This window comes from Triticum aestivum, chromosome 3A (genome assembly GCF_018294505.1).
Source record: "Triticum aestivum cultivar Chinese Spring chromosome 3A, IWGSC CS RefSeq v2.1, whole genome shotgun sequence".
NCBI classification, from domain to species: Eukaryota; Viridiplantae; Streptophyta; class Magnoliopsida; order Poales; family Poaceae; genus Triticum; species Triticum aestivum.
Genome location: NC_057800.1, coordinates 103082031 through 103099290, shown reverse-complemented (window position 1 = coordinate 103099290; position 17260 = coordinate 103082031).

The window sequence follows — 17260 nt, the reverse complement described above, 5'->3', positions numbered from 1 at the left end:
GGGAGTCCTACTCCCACCGGGAGTAGGATTCCCCCCTTCCCTAGTTGGACTAGGAGAGGAAGGGAAGGAGGAGTACGAGAGAAGGAAAGCCCCCTCCCCCCAAACCTATTCCAATTCGGCCTCCTGTCCAAGGGGGGCGCACCAGCCCCTTGTGGGCTTGTGTGCTTCCTTCTTATGGCCCATAAGGCCCATAACTTCTCCCGGGGGGTTTCGGTAACCTCCCGGTACTCCAGAAAAATGCCCGAACCACTCGGAACCATTCTGGTGTCCAAACATAGGCTTCCAATATATCGATCTTTATGTCTCGACTATTTCGAGACTCCTCGTCATGCCCGTGAATACATCCGGGTCTCCTAACAACCTTCGGTTCATCAAAACACATAAACTCATAATACCGATCATCACCGAATGTTAAGCGGGCGGACCCTACGGGTTCGAGAACTATGTAGACATGATTGAGACTCACTTCCAGTCAATAACCAATAGCGGAACCTGGATGCTCATATTGGTTCCTACATATTCTACGAAGATCTTTATCGGTCAACCCGCATAACAACATATGGTGTTCCCTTTGTCATCGATATGTTACTTGCCCGAGATTCGATCATCGGTATCTCAATACCTAGTTCAATCTCGTTACCAGCAAGGCTCTTTACTCGTTCCATAATGCATCATCCCGCAACTAACTCATTAGTCACAATGATTGCAAGGCTTATAGTGATGTGCATTACCGAGAGGGCCCAGAGAAACCTCTCCGATACTCGGAGCGACAAATCCTAATCTCGATCTATGACAACTCAACAAACACCATTGGAGACACCTATAGAGCACCTTTATAATCACCCAGTTACGTTGTGACGTTTGGTAGCACACAAAGTGTTCCTCCGGTATCTGGGAGTTGCATGATCTCATAGTCATAGGAACATGTATAAGTTATGGAGAAAGCAATACCAACAAACTAAACGATCATCGTGCTAAGCTAACGGATGGGTCAAGTCAATCACATCATTCTCTGATGATGTGATCCCGTTAATCAAATGACAACTCATGTCTATGGTTAGGAAACATAACCATCATTGATTCAACGAGCTAGTCAAGTAGAGGAAAACTAGTGACACTCTGTTTGTCTATGTATTCACACATGTACTAAGTTTCTGGTTAATACAATTCTAGCATGAATAATAAAAATTTATCATGATATAAGGAAATAAATAATAACTTTATTATTGCCTCTAGGTCATATTTCCTTCAGTCTCCCACTTGCACTAGAGTCAATAATCTAGTTCACATCGTCATGTGATTTAACACCAATAATTCACATCTTTATGTGATTAGTTCACATCTCCATGTGACTAATTCCCAAAGGGTTTACTAGAGTCAATAATCTAGTTCACATCGCTATGTGATTAACACCCAAAGAGTGATCATGTTTTGCTTGTGAGAGAAGTTTAGTCTACGGGTCTGCAACATTCAGATCTATATGTATTTTGCAAATTTCTATGTATACAATACTCTGCACGGAGCTAATCTAGCTAATTGCTCCCACTTTCAACATGTATCTAGATCGAGACTTAGAGTCATCTAGATCGATGTAAAAAGCTTGCATCGATGTAACTCTTTACGACGAACTCTTTTATCACCTCCATAACCGAGAAATATTTCCTTAGTCCTCTAAGGATAATTTTGACCGCTGTCCAGTGATCTACTCCTAGATCACTATTGTACTCCCTTGCCAGAATCATGCTAAGGTATACAATAGGACTGGTACACAGCATAGCATACTTTATAGAACCTATGACTGAGGCATAGGGAATGACTTTTCATTCTCTTTCTATTTTCTGCTATGGTCGGGTTTTGAGTCTTTACTCAACTTCACACCTTGCAACACAGGCAAGAACTCCTTCTTTGACTGTTCCATTTTGAACTACTTCAAAATCTTGTCAAGGTATGTACTCATTGAAAAATCTTATCAAGCGTCTTGATCTATCTCTATAGATCTTGATGCTCAATGTGTAAGCAGCTTCACCGAGGTCTTTCTTTGAAAAAATCTTATTCAAGTATCCTTTTATGCTATCCAGAAATTCAGTATCATTTCCGATCAACAATATGTCATCCACATATAATATCAGAAATGCTACAGAGCTCCCACTCACTTTCTTGTAAATACAGGCTTCTCCAAAAGTCTGTATAAAACTATATGCTTTGATCAACTCATCAAAGTGTATATTCCAACTCCGAGATGCTTGCACCAGTCCATAGATGGATCGCTGGAGCTTGCACACTTTGTTAGCACCTTTAGGATTGACAAAAACTTTCTTGTTGTATCATATACAACTCTTCTTTAAGAAATCCATTAAGGAATGAAGTTTTGACATCCGTTTCCCAGATTTCATAAAATGTGGCAATTGCTAACATGATTTGTACAGACTTAAGCATCGCCACGAGTGAGAAAAAACTCATCGTAGTCAACACCTTGAACTTGTCGAAAACCTTTTTGCGACAATTTGAGCTTTGTAGATAGTAACACTACTATCAGCATAAGTCTTCCTCTTGAAGATTCATTTATTCTCAATGGCTCTCCAATCATTGGGCAAGTCAATCAAAGTCCATACTTTGTTCTTTATACATGGATCCCATCTCAGATTTCATGGCCTTAAGCCATTTCGCGGAATCTGAGCTCATCATTGCTTCCTCATAGTTCGTAGGTTTTTCATGGTCTAGTAACATGACTTCCAGAAAGGATTACCGTACCACTCTGGTGCGGACCATACTCTGGTCGTCCTACAAGGTTCGGTAGTAACTTGATCTGAAGCTTCATGATCATCATCATTAGCTTCCTCACTAATTGGTGTAGAAATCACTAGAACTGATTTCTGTGATGAACTAATTTCCAATTCGGGAGAAGGTACAATTACCTCATCAAGTTCTACATTCCTCCCACTCACTTCTTTCGAGAGAAACTTCTTCTGTAGAAATTATCCGCTCTTAGCAACAAAGATCTTGCCTTTCAGATCTGTGATAGAAGGTGTACCCAATAGTTTCTTTTGGGTATCCTATGAAGACGCACTTTTCCATTTTGGGTTTGAACTTATCAGGCTGAAACTTTTTCAAATAAGCATCACAACCCCAAACTTTAAGAAATGACAGCTTAGGTTTCTAGCCAAACCATAGTTCATACGGTGTCATCTCAACGGATTAGACGGTGCCCTATTTAACGTGAATGTAGCTGTCTCTAATGCACAACCCCAAAACGATAGTGGTAAATCGGTAAGAGACATCATAGATTGCACTATATCCAATAAAGTACAGTTTATGACGTTCAGACACACCATTATGTTGTGGTGTTCCAGGTGGCATGAATTTGTGAAACTATTCCACATTGTTTTAGTTGAAGACCAAACTCGTAACTCAAATATTCGTCTCCACGATTAGATCGTAGAAACTTTATTTTCTGTTTACGATGATTTTCCACTTCACTCTAAAATTCTTTGAACTTTTCAAATGTTTCAAACTTATGTTTCATCAAGTAGATGTACCCATATCTGCTCAAATCATCTGTGAAGGTCAGAAAATAACGATACTCACCACGAGCCTCAACACTCATCGGACCACATACATCAGTATGTATTATTTCCAATAAGTCAGTTGCTCGCTACATTGTTCCGGAGAACGGAGTCTTAGTCATCTTGCCCATGAGGCATGGTTCGCAAGCATCAAGTGATTCATAATCAAGTGATTCCAAAAGCCCATCAGCATGGAGTTTCTTCATGCGCTTTACACCAATATGACCTAAACGGTAGTGCCACATATAAGTTGCACTATCATTATTAACTTTGCATCTTTTGGCTTCAATATTGTGATTATGTGTATTACTACGATCAAGATTCAATAAACCATTCACCTTGCGTGTATGACCTCAGAAGGTTTTATTCATGTAAACAGAATAACAATTATCCTTGACTTAAATGAATAACTGTATTGCAATAAACATGATCCAATCATATTATGCTCTACGCAAACACCAAATAACATTTATTTTAGGTTCAACACTAATCCCGAAGGTAAAGGGAGTGTGTGATGGTGATCTTATCAACCTTGGAATCACTTCCAACTCACATCATCACCTCGCCCTTAACTAGTCTTTGTTTATTTTGCAACTCCCGTTTCGAGTTACTACTCTTAGAAACTGAACCAGTATCAAATACTGAGGGATTGCTATAAACACTAGTAAAGTACACATCAATAACATGTATATCCAATATACCTTTGTTCACTATGCCATCCTTCTTATCCGCCAATATTCTAGGGCAGTTCCACTTCGAGTGACCATTTCTTTTGCAGTAGAAGCACTCAGTTTCAGGCTTGGGTCTAGCTTTGGGCTTCCTTATGGGAGTGGCAACTTGCTTGCCATTCTTCTTGCAGTTCCCTTTCTTTCCCTTGCCCTTTTAGTTGAAACTAGTGGTTTTGTCAACCATCAACGTTTGATGCTTTTCTTGATTTCTACCTTCGTCAACTTCAGCATCACGAAGAGCTCGGGAATCGTTTTCATCATCCCTTGCATATTATAGTTCATGACGAAGTTCCCGTAACTTGGTGTGCTGACTAGAGAATTTTGTCAATCACCTTTTTATCTGGAAGATTAACTCCCACTTGATTCAAACGAGTGTAGTACTCAGACAATCTGAGCACATGCTCACTAGTTGAGCTATTATCCTCCATCTTGTAGGCAAAGTACTTGTCAGAGGTCTCATACCTCTCGACTCGGGCATGAGTCTGAAATACAAATTTCAACTCTTGGAACATCTTATATGCTCTATGGCATTCAAAACGTTTTTGAAGTTCCGGTTCTAAGCCGTAAAGCATGGTGCACTAAACTATCAAGTAGGCATCATACCGAGCTTTACCAAACGTTCATAACGTCTATATCTACTCCTGCAATAGGTCCGTCACCTAGCGGTGCATCAAGGACATAATTCTTCTATGCAGCAATGAGGATAATCCTCAGACCATGGACCTAGTCTGCATCATTGCTACTTTCATCTTTCAACATAGTTCTTCTCTAGGTACATATCAAAAATAAACGGGGAGCTACATCGCGAGCTATTGATCAACAACATAGTTATGCAAATACTTTCAGGACTAAGTTCATGATAAATTAAAGTTCAATTAATCATATTACTTAAGAACTCCCACTTAGATAGACATCTCTCTAATCATCTAAGTGATCACGTGATCCATATCAACTAAACCATGTCCGATCATCACGTGAGATGGAGTAGTTTTCAATGGTGAACATCACTATGTTGATCACATCTACTATATGATTCATGCTCGACCTTTTGGTCTTAGTGTTCTGAGGCCATATCTGCATATGCTAGGCTCGTCAAGTTTAACCTGAGTATTTCGCGTGTGCAAAACTAGCTTGCACCCGTTGTATGTGAACGTAGAGCTTATCACACCCGATCGTCATGTGGTGTCTTGGCACGACGAACTGTAGCAACAGTGCATACTCAGGGAGAACACTTATACCGAGATCATCTTATAATGCTACCGTCAAACTAAGCAAAATAAGATGCATAAAGGATAAACATCACATGCAATCAATATAAGTGATATGATATGTCCATCATCATCTTGTGCCTTTGATCTCCATCTCCAAAGCAACGTCATGATCACCATCGTCACCGGCTTGACACCTTAATCTCCATCGAAGCATCGTTGTCGTCTCTCCAACTATTGCTTCTACAACTATCGCTACCGCTTAGTGATAAAGTAAAGCAATTACATGGTGATTTCATTTCATACAATAAAGCGACAACCATATGGCTCCTGCCAGTTGGCGATAACTGTGTTACAAAACATGATCATCTCATACAATAAAATTTAGCATCATATCTTGATCATATCACATCACAACATGCCCTGCAAAAACAAGTTAGACGTCCTCTACTTGTTGTTACAAGTCTTACGTGGCTGCTGCGGGCTGAGCAAGAACCGTTCTTACCTACGCATCAAAAAACACAATGCGGTATAGTGATTGCTTTTTGATCTTCAGAAAGAACCCACTAGCCACCTGTGTGCGAAGCACGTCGGTAGAACCAGTCTCGCGTAAGCGTACGCGTAATGTCGGTCTGAGCAGCTTCATCCAACAATACCGCCGAATCAAGAATCAACTAGTGACGGCAAGCAATATGTATATACCCATGCCCACAACTCCTTTGTGTTCTACTCGTGCATATAACATCTACGCATAGACCTGGCTCTGATACCACTATTGGGGAACGTAGTAATTTCAAAAAAATCCTACGCACACACAAGATCATGGTAATGCATAGCAACAAGAGGGGAGAGTGTTGTCCACGTACCCTCGTAGATCGTAAGGGGAAGCATTATGACAACACGGTTGATGCAGTTGTACGTCTTCACGATCGACCGATCCTAGCACCGAAGGTACGGCACCTCCGCGATTGGCACACGTTCGGCTCGGTGGCGTCCCACGAACTCACGATCCAGTAGAGTGTCGAGGGAGAGCTTTGTCAGCACAACAGCGTGATGATGGTGATGATGATGCTACCGGAACAGGGCTTCGCCTAATCACTGCTTTGATATGACCGAGGTGGATTATGGTGGAGGGGGCACCGCACACGGCTAAGAGATCAATGATCAACTTGTGTCTCTAAGGGGTGCCCTCCTCCCCCGTATATAAAGGAGTGGAGGAGGGGAGGGCCGGCCCTCTACTATGGCGCGCCCTAGGGGAGTCCTACTCCCACCGGGAGTAGGATTCCCCCCTTCCCTAGTTGGAGTAGGAGAGGAAGGGAAGGAGGAGTAGGAGAGAAGGAAAGCCCCTCCCCCCAAACCTATTCCAATTCGGCCTCCTGCCCAAGAGGGGTGCACCAGCCCCTTGTGGGCTGGTGTGCTTCCTTCTTATGGCCCATAAGGCCCATAACTTCTCTCGGGGGTTCCGGTAACCTCCTGGTACTCCGAAAAAATGCCCGAACCACTCGGAACCATTCTGATGTCCAAACATAGGCTTCCAATATATCGATCTTTATGTCTCGACCATTTCAAGACTCCTTGTCATGCCCGTGATCACATCCGGGACTCCGAGGTTCATCAAAACACATAAACTCATAATATCGATCGTCATCGAATGTTAAGCGTGCGGACCCTACGGGTTCGAGAACTATGTAGACATGACCGAGACTCACTTCCAGTCAATAGCCAATAGCGGAACCTAGATGCTCATATTGGTTCCTACATATTCTATGAAGATCTTTATCGGTCAAACCGCATAACAACATACGTTGTTCCCTTTGTCATCGGTATGTTACTTGCCCGAGATTCGATCGTCGGTATCTCAATACCTAGTTCAATCTCGTTACCGGCAAGTCTCTTTACTTGTTCCATAATGCATCATCCCGCAACTAACTCATTAGTCATAATGCTTGCAAGTCTTATAGTGATGTGCATTACCGAGAGGGCCCCGAGATACCTCTCCGATACTCGGAGTGACAAATCCTAATGTCGATCTATGCCAACTCAACAAATACCATTGGAGACACCTGTAGAGCGCCTTTATAATCACCTAGTTACGTTGTGACGTTTGGTAGCACACAAAGTGTTCCTCCGGTATTCGGGAGTTGCATGATCTCATAGTCATAGGAACATGTATAAGTTATGGAGAAAGCAATAGCAACAAACTAAACGATCATCATGCTAAGCTAACGGATGGGTTAAGTCAATCACATCATTCTCTAATGATGTGATCCCGTTAATCAAATGACAACTCATGTCTATGGTAGGAAACATGACCATCATTGATTCAACGAGCTAGTCAAGTAGAGTCAAACTAGTGACACTCTGTTTGTCTATGTATTCACACATGTACTAAGTTTCCGGTTAATACAATTCTAGCATGAATAATAAAAATTTATCATGATATAAGGAAATAAATGATAGCTTTATTATTGCCTCTAGGGAATATTTCCTTCAGTCTGGACATCGAAATGGTTCCGGGTGAGTTCGGGAATATACCGGAGTACCGAGAGGTTACCGGAACCCCCCGAGAAGTATATGGGCCTTATTGGGCCATAGTGGGAGAGACGAGAAGGGAGCCTAGTAGGGGCCCCCCAAGCCCAATCCGAATTGGGTGAGGGGCCGCCCCCCCCCCCCTTTCCTTTCCCCCTCTCTCCCCCTTCCTTCCTCTCTTAATCCAACTAGGGAAGGGGGGATCCTACTTCCGATGGGAGTAGGACTCCCTTGGGCACGCCATAGAGGGTCGGCCCCTCCCCCTCCTCCACTCCTTTATATACGGGGGAGGGGGCACCGCAAAGACACACAAGTTGACATTGTCTTAGCTGTGTGTGATGCCCTCCTCCACCATAATCCACCTCGTTCATATCATTGCAGTGCTTAGGCGAAGCCCTGCGCCGGTAGCTTCATCATCACCGTCATCATGTCGTCGTGCTGACAAAGCTCTCCCTCGACACTCAGCTGGATCAAGAGTTCGTGGGACGTCACCGAGCTGAACGTGTGCAGATCGCGGAGGTACCGTACCTTCGGTGCTAGGATCGGTCGAATCATGAAGACGTACGACTACATCAACCGTGTTGTTATAACGCTTCCGCTTACGGTCTATGAGGGTACATAGACAACACTCTTCCCCTCTCATTATTATGCATCACCTACATAGATCTTGCGTGTGCGTAGGGATTTTTTTTGAAATTACTACGTTCCCCAACAGTGTAGGCATGAACAACACCGGTCCAAGGGTTGTAGCCGGAGGCCCACGGAGGGGGCACCTGGAACTGCTGCTGCTGACAGGGCTGGCCAGCGCCCTGCGGCTGCTGCTGCTAACCGCTGTGGCGGCCCCCACCACGCCGGCCCCTGCGGCGCCGTTCGGCTGGAGGGGCGGGACGGGTGGGCGGCCCATAGGCCAGCGGGAGCAGCCCCGGCTGCTGGGTGGCCGGGTACGATGGTGGCGCTGGAATGGCGTCGGGTGGCGATGCAGCAGGGGCGCGGCCGGGGCGGCTGGAGGGGCCGAGGAGGCGCCGCGGGTGGTGCCGGTGTCTAGGGCGGTGTGGATGGCCCGCACCTTCACCTGCTTCATCCGCCGCTCCTCCAAGCGAAGGTACGCAACGAACTTGGCGAAGGACGGGTTGGGATGAGGCTGAGGTTCGCCGCGGCGTTGCCAAAGTCCTCATTGAGCCCGTTGATGAGCATGTTGAGGAGGAGGTCATCATTGATCTTCGCGCCAATATCGCGGAGCTCGTCAGCGAGAGTCTTCAGGCGGTGACAGTAGTCGTCGATGGAGGTGTTACCCTGGTGACACCCAAAGAACTCTTGCTGCAAAAAAATGCGACGCTGGAGCTGGTTGTCGGTGAAGAGCCCGTTCAGCTTGGTCCACACAGCGCAGGCATCGTCACCGCCTGCCACGACCGTCTGGAAGTGCTCCGGCGAGATGGTGAGGAAGAACCAGCGGAGGATCGTGGTGTCGATGGTAGACCCGTCATGAAACTTGGGGGTGAGGCTGGAGTCGACAGTGCTGTCCACGTGGTCGATGAGGTGATACTCCCGGAACACGAGGGAAAATACGTCTTCCACATGTAGTAGGAGGAGTCCACCTGCGAGAGACGAACCGGCACCCACTCGAATATGTTGAGGTTGCGGATGTCATTGATGTCGGGAGGGTTGGCATCGGCGAATGGGTTGGAGTTGGTGGGCGCGGAGAAGGTGACGGACGACATAGCGAGGACGGGACGGAGCGGGCAGCTCGGGTGAGATTTGCGGCGGCTTCGGCGATGCGGCTGGCGGGCGGGCAGGCGGTAGCAGCGGATGACATGAGCGGGCTCGGAGTCGGCGGCGTAGGCGGCTAGCAAGCACGGGAGCGATCGGTGCTGGCGGTGTTGGCGGGTAGCGCGTTGGTGGTTAGCGGGATTAGCAGCAGGCGGCGCTAGCGGGATTAGCAGCGGGCGGGGCTAGCGATTAGCAGCGGGCGGTGCTAGCGAGATTAGCAGCCTAGCAGCAGATCGAGGCTAGCATATCGGGACTAGCAGCAGGCTGGGCTAGCAGCGAGCGTTCGCGCGGCTGCAACAAAGAAAACGAGTAGTGGCGGCCGGCATGGGGTGCACAGGCGGCGGCTAAGGGAGGCGGCGGCGCGGCGGCGGCAGCGGAAGGCTAGGGGTGAAACCTAAAAATGGATACCATGGCCACCCACCCGCCCTACCCCTTTACTCCGGCTGCCGTCCTAGGGGCTATGCAGCCTCGCTCCCCTGCACGCGCTCTGGCCTCGCCAGCTGCGAGCTCTGGATGGGGATCGCCCGAAAAGGAGGAGATCCAGGGCGAATCCAGCGGTCCGTCGGAGGTGCCGGCGACCCCTCTCATCCCGTCGCCGCGGGTTCCCCGGAGCCCAAGCTATCGCCTACCTGGAGCCGAGGCGGGATCAAAGATGCAGGCTTTGGACCGGCGGTTGGCGGCGTGGCTCCCCCATCTGAGCGCCCCCGCCTAAAATCCATTGTGGTAAGTACGAATCCCCTTCCCTCTCCGATCACCGATGACATTGAAGTAGGATGGGAGATCCAGCAATCGCGCAAGAAACGCCACGCCAGCCAGGATCCATTTAGTGCTAGGCAGAAAGCGCGGAGCCGGCCACCTCGCCACGGCCGCTCCCACGGGCACTCGTCGGGCAGAGACGCCTTTTTAATCAGATTCAAGGGCCTCTGCTTCCGCTGCCTCAACCCCCGCCACCATAGAGTAGACTGTAGAGACCCTCTCCGGTGCATAATTTGCAAGCGCCAGGGCCACTTCGGCCGCGAGTGCTCTTAGAATCCCCGCAACAAAGAAAAGGGCTTGGCAGCTGCCCCGTCGCGCTCCCCGTGCCAGCCAGCCCGCGAGCGTCTGATCTATCCACCTCCGCCTGCACCTCCGCGTCAAGCTATGGAGCCGGTCACCCTCATCAACAACGCCCGCCGCCCACGCAACAGCCACAAGGTCATCGCCTCCTCGCCGGCGATGGAGCATCAGGTCTTCCTGCTGAACCAGCACGCGGTCGTGGTCACCGCGGTGGGCACCAAGGCGCACGCGGCGAGCCCGCTCTCCCTCGGCCGCGCGATCGAGCACGAGCTCAAGATCCCCCCGCACCTGCTCCGCATCACCAACCACGACCCTGAAGACTTCTTTGTCTACTTCACCATGTCGGCGCACAAGGACCTGGCGGCGCGGCGTGGCTCGCTGTCGGTGGACGGCGTGCCGTTCCTGCTCGAGCCATGGCGGGAGGACACCCACGCTGTCCGACTCAAGTGGATGTTGCACGCTCGGGTGGTTATCGAGCGGCTCCCCATGCAGCTCTGGACAATAGAGGGCGCGGTGGAGGCCATTGGCGACAAGGTCATCATCGACCGCCTCGACAGCCGGACCCACGAGCGCGTCGCCACCAAACTGTTCGCTTGCTGGGTCTGGTGTTGGGATGTTGCCCACATCCCCACGAGGCGCACGATTTGGAAGCACGCCCGGGGCGCGGGTCGCGTCGACGAGATGGTGGGCTACTCCCTCCCCCCCCCCCGAGCCGCGCCGTTGCGCCACCGCTTGAGCTGCTGCAGTATGATCTGCTTATCCACCTAGACCGCGTAGAAGACTGGTCTCCGCTCTCGCCACGCTCATCCCGCTCGCCGCAGAGCGGCGTCCCCTCCGACGACGACGAGCCTGACGAGCGCCCCTTCCCACGGATTGAGCCGGGCGTCTGGGCTGAGCGTGTGGAGGACGGACGGTCCACGCTTGCCCCGACACCTACCCTGCGTCCCCAACCCCGTGTTGCTTCCATGGGCTGCACGGGCATGCCGGCCACTGAGGACCAGCACGACGACAACGGTGGTGACCCCGGGTACCAGAGGCGGAGCTGGAAGGACACGCTTCTTGGCAGGGGGCATGCCAGCGACCGTGGCTCGGCCCCTGCTCCGGTGCCACCGACGGAGCGTTCACGTAGCCGCACCCCCACCTCACGCCACCGTTAGGGCGCTCCACGGGGCCGGCACATGTGCATCGACAAGCAGGCCACGATCGAGCCCACCAAGAGGAAGGAGGCGGCAGCTGCGCCCTCCCGCCAGCCCAAAGCCCGGGGAAAGAGCAGGGCCCGGCGCACGCACGGTGGCTCGATGGTGGCGGAGTCGTCGGGCGGCCCCTCGCTGCTTGCTCCACCGCGCAAGCTCAACTAGGACCATGCTGGGGAGCCGGTGGCGGTGGCAGACCTGGTTGAGGTGTTCTTCCAAGGTGCAAAAAAGAACCTCCCTTCCCCACCCCGCCCCGACGCCATGGCCCTGAAGATTGACGCGGCAATCGCCGCCAAGCTCGACAAGCTGCTCTGCTTCGACGACGGAGAAGACGGAGGCTGCGGTGGCTCTTTTGACATGGGTCCGGCCTTGTCCCTGGCCCGCCATACCCCGCTGGCAGCGGACACGCACGAGATGCAGCTGGGCGTGGTCACGCAGAGGGTGACGGAGATGCAGTTCAAGGGGGATGGAGCTGACGACGAGCCTCAGATGGCCCTCTTCTCCAAGCCGGCGCCGGCGATCGTTGGGAAGCCACCGGCAAGAAACAAGACGCCTGCCAGGGCTCGGCCTCAAGCCATGCCGGTCAGGCAGAGCGCCCGCCAAGCTGTGAACCCCTCCCCGGTGCCAGTCTCTTAGAGGGGAATGCTCCGACTAGTGCAGGGCCTCGGCGTCCTTGGGCCAAAGGAGAAGATGACGGCAAGGGCTGCTGAGGCCCTCATCCGCCGTTTCGACGAGCCCTTGTCTGACGACGACATCGCGGCCATCGCAAAGCTCACCAGCCTCGACGCCCACGCGCTCAAGGCGATCGCTGGCATGCCTAGCCAGCAAGGAGATGCTGCGGTGCCCCAATCCCCATGTTAGAGGATCATAGTTTAGTTTTTAGCCGACGACGACCGGCAGTAAGCTGGGTAGAGTTAGGGTTTATTTCCTGCATGATGTGCTATTTCAGTAGCTAGGTTAGAGGTTTAGCTGTTCGCCGACGGGGTTTTGGGCCTATTGGTGGCCGTCGGCGACCCCCGGTTGTACGGAAGGCGTTCGTGTGTTCTATGCATCCTGTAGTAGTTAGTCGTCGGCGATCCAACGTGCACCACCCCGATCACCTTAACCGTAGCAAGAGCACTTCTCGGTTACCCCATGGATGACACAAACATGCCAATCATGAGCTGGAACGTGAGAGGATTAAACACGCCGGCGAGGCGCTCGGTCATCCGTGACACTGCACACACGCACAAATTAGCGATTCTCTGCATACAGGAAACTAAAATCGACTGCTAGTCCACATGTTTAGCTAGAGAAATAGGAGGCACCTGGCTTGACAAGTGCATAGTTCTCCCTGTCATTGGAACTAGGGGAGGGGCGGCCATCTTCTGGAACTCTACCATGTTGACGATGCAATCTCACTCGATAGGAAAGTTTTCCATCACAGCAAAAGTGCAGATAGGAGGACTAGGCAAAGAATTTTGGCTGACCACGGTTTACGGGCCCTTGGATGAGGATAGGAAAGATGACTTCCTCGCAGAAATAGCTAGAGTCGCCCCGCCACAGGCCAAGCATGGCTCATCAACGGAGATTTCAACATTATATATGAGGCTAGAGACAAGAATAACACCAACATCAACCGCAGGATCATGGGTAAATTTAGAGCAGCAATCGATGCGGGTGGCCTACGCGAGATCAAGTGCAAAAATCGTCGCTTCACCTGGAGCAATGAGCGTCGAAACCCCACCTTAGTTAGCATCAACAAATTCTTCTGCACCATCGCATGGGAGGGGCTCTTCCTGTCATTCCTCCTGCATGCTGCATCAACTTCATGCTCAAACCACTGCCCTTTGCTCCTCGCGCCTGCGGCAGCCCCTCGCCATCCGGCAACATTTAAATTTGAGTCCTTCTGGCCCCGGTTCCCGCGTTTCCAGGAAACGGTCCAATACGCCTGGAACCGTCCAACACCAACGTGATGCGCTTTTGCGAGGCTACACAAGAAAATGAGAAGGGTAGCTATGGATCTCAAAATCTGGAGCAAATCTCAGTTTGGAGGGGCCAAGCTTCAGATGCACATTGCAAAGAAGTAGTCCTACGCCTCGACGTAGCTCGAGAAACTAGAGCCCTATCTGATGCAGAATTTCACCTTAGGAAAATGTTGAAGCTCAAAATTCTAGGCCTCGCTGCAATTGATCGAGCACAGAAGCGCCAGGCATCTAGGATTACTTGGTTGCGTGTTGGGGACGTGCCAAGCGCCTTCTTCCAAGCGAATATCAGTGCTAGGAGATGGAAAGCATTCATCCACACGCTCCACGGCCCGTCCGGTGTAGTCACCAGGCAGGAGGACAAGAAAACCTTGATCTACGACCACTTCTCCTCCATACTGGGCACAGCAGCGCACCGCGACGCAACCATTGGCTGGCGTTCACTCGACATGCCTAGGCTGCAGGGTGGTGGACTGGACAACCCATTCACGGAGGATGAGGTGTGGCGTGCTATCAAGGCATCACCGACAGATAGAGCACCGGGCCCGGATGGTTTCTGTGGCACCTTCTTCAGGTCATGCTGGGCAACTATCAAAGACGACATCATGGCAGCGTTCAATCAGTTTTATAATTTAGTCGGCAGCAATTTTGGGGCTCTCAACACTGCGCTGGTCGCATTACTGCCAAAGAAGGACGGAGTGACGTCAATTAACGACTACAGGCCAATTAGCCTCATCCACTCCATAGCGAAGCTGATCTCCAAAGTACTCTCCCTCAGGCTTGCTAGTGTGATCCACACGCTCATCTCACCAGCGCAATCGGCCTTTCTTCGGACAAAGTGCATCCACGATAGTTTCTTATATGTTCAAAACTGCATCAAGGCCCTGCATCGACGGAAAACACCGGCTCTGCTTCTTAAATTGGACATAGCAAAGGCTTTCGATAATGTGTCATGGGAGTACATCCTTGAGCTTCTGCAACAAAGAGGTTTTAGCGTGCGTTGGAGAGATTGGATAGCCTTGCTCCTGTCCTCCTCCTCATCGTCCTTCCTCCTTAACGGCGTCCCCAGAAAGAAGGTCCGGCACCGGCGAGGCCTATGGCAGGGTGACCCACTGTCACCCTTCCTCTTCATCCTTGCGATCGACACACTACACCATCTTCTTCAGGCCGCAGCTGAGCAACGCATCATTGCACCGCTGCCAGGACGAGAACTAAAGGTTAGGATTAGCCTCTACGCTGATGACGCGGTTATCTTCACAAACCCGACTAGGCAGGAGATCGATGCACTCATGGAGATTCTTCGCGAGTTTGGCGCAGCCTCGGGGCTGCACATCAACCCCTCAAAGTCGATGGCCTTACCCATTAGATGTGAAAATATCGACCTAGGGCACATATTGCAAAATTTTGGAGGAACGGTGGGGCACTTCCCAATGACCTACCTGGGTTTGCCGCTGACGCTAGCCAGGCTGCGACTCGCGAACCTGCAGTTCATCATAGATAGGATCAAAGCCCGTCTAGCGGGATGGAAAGGGAAGCTTCTGCCTTTGGCTAGTCGACGTGTGCTGGTTCGATGCATCCTCAGCGCAATGCCCACGTTTGCACTGACTGTCCTTCGAGTGCCGAAGAAACTTCTAAAAGAGATAGACAAGTGCGGGCGCAGATTTTTATGGAAGCAAGATGAGGAGATCATAGGTGGGAGCTGCAAGGTTAACTGGACAACGGTGTGCGCTCCCATGTCACATGGAGGACTGGGCATCCTCGACCTCGAGCGGTTCAGCCGCGCCCTTAGATTGCGGTGGCTCTGGACATCCTGGACCGATCCGAAGCGATCTTGGGTCGGTACGGAGCCACCGTGCAGCAACACAGACAAAGCCCTTTTCACGGCAGTGACCACGGTCACCATCGGCGACGGCGAAACAGCTCTCTTCTGCCACTCCTCCTGGATCGGGTCGAACAACCTAGCTAGCTCCTACCCCCTCCTCTACTCGCACTCCAGGCGGAAAAACAGGACGGTGCATGAGGCGCTTCCGGGCGAAACTTGGATAAAAGACCTGCGACACAGGAATCTACAGCCACTGCTGCCGGAATTTATCAGGCTACACCGCACGATCTCGTCGACTGGGCTAACTGGGCTAACTGACGGGAGCAGGGACAAGATTAGATGGACCCTAGAGGCGAGCGGCCAATACTCGGCAAGCTCGGCTTACGCCGTGCAATTTCAGGGAAGAGTCCATGTTGATTGGCAGAAGTTGATCTGGGAAGCAAAGGTGCCGGGGTGCATTAAGATTTTCAACTGGCTCCTCCTGCAGAACTGACTATGGGCGTGCGACAGACTGCAATGGCGCGGCTGGCCGAACAATTATTTTTGCCCGCTTTGCGTCCGCAACCTGGAGACAGCACACCACCTAGTTTGGACCTGCCCACTAGCCCGTGAGGTTTGGGAGAAGGTGGCTGCAAGACGGGGATGCCAACAGTTTCACCCACGGCAACATGCACAGGAAGAAAGCGTCGTCGCTGTTTTCCAGCAGATAGCGGCAAACACTCAGCCGGCGCAGCAGAGGGCCAGCAATGCCATCATGCTCTTAACATGCTGGGAGCTTTGGCAAGAGCGGAACCGGTGTGTGTTTAAGGGGAAAATACCTTTAGTACAAGACATCGTACAGGCCATTGAGCACTCCATTGAGCTATGCCGGCAAGCAGGAGCAACTCACCTAGAGAGACCCTTTTGGGATCCACCATGAGAAGTTAGATAAAGAGAGTTTTTCTTTTTGTAGCCAAAACTGGTCCTAGGACCCTCATCCCACCCTTTGTATTTTCCGCATTGCTTTCTGCTTATCAATGAAACGTCAGCAATATGCTGGGTCTTTCAAAAAAAAACTGATACCATGTATGAGATTATGATTGCACGATATATTACTCTCGTGTATAGGCACATATATATGATGTACAAAAATGGGTCACGGACCTCAACTATACAAAGAACTAAGAGGCGGGCTTAATACACAATATGCACATAACACATATACTCAACACATAATACAAAACATTTTTTTTACACTACATTAGATTTGTAATGGCCAGAGTTTATTGCTCCGACCACGTAGCTCTCTTCCTGACGGTAATGACAGTACTCCTTTCGAAAATCTTGGGCGTGTAAGTTTTTACATGCAGTCCCAAAATCTAAGGCGCATATGCCTTTTTCTCATTCAGTTACAACAACCATTCATGATCGCTATTTTTTTCGTAAAGAAA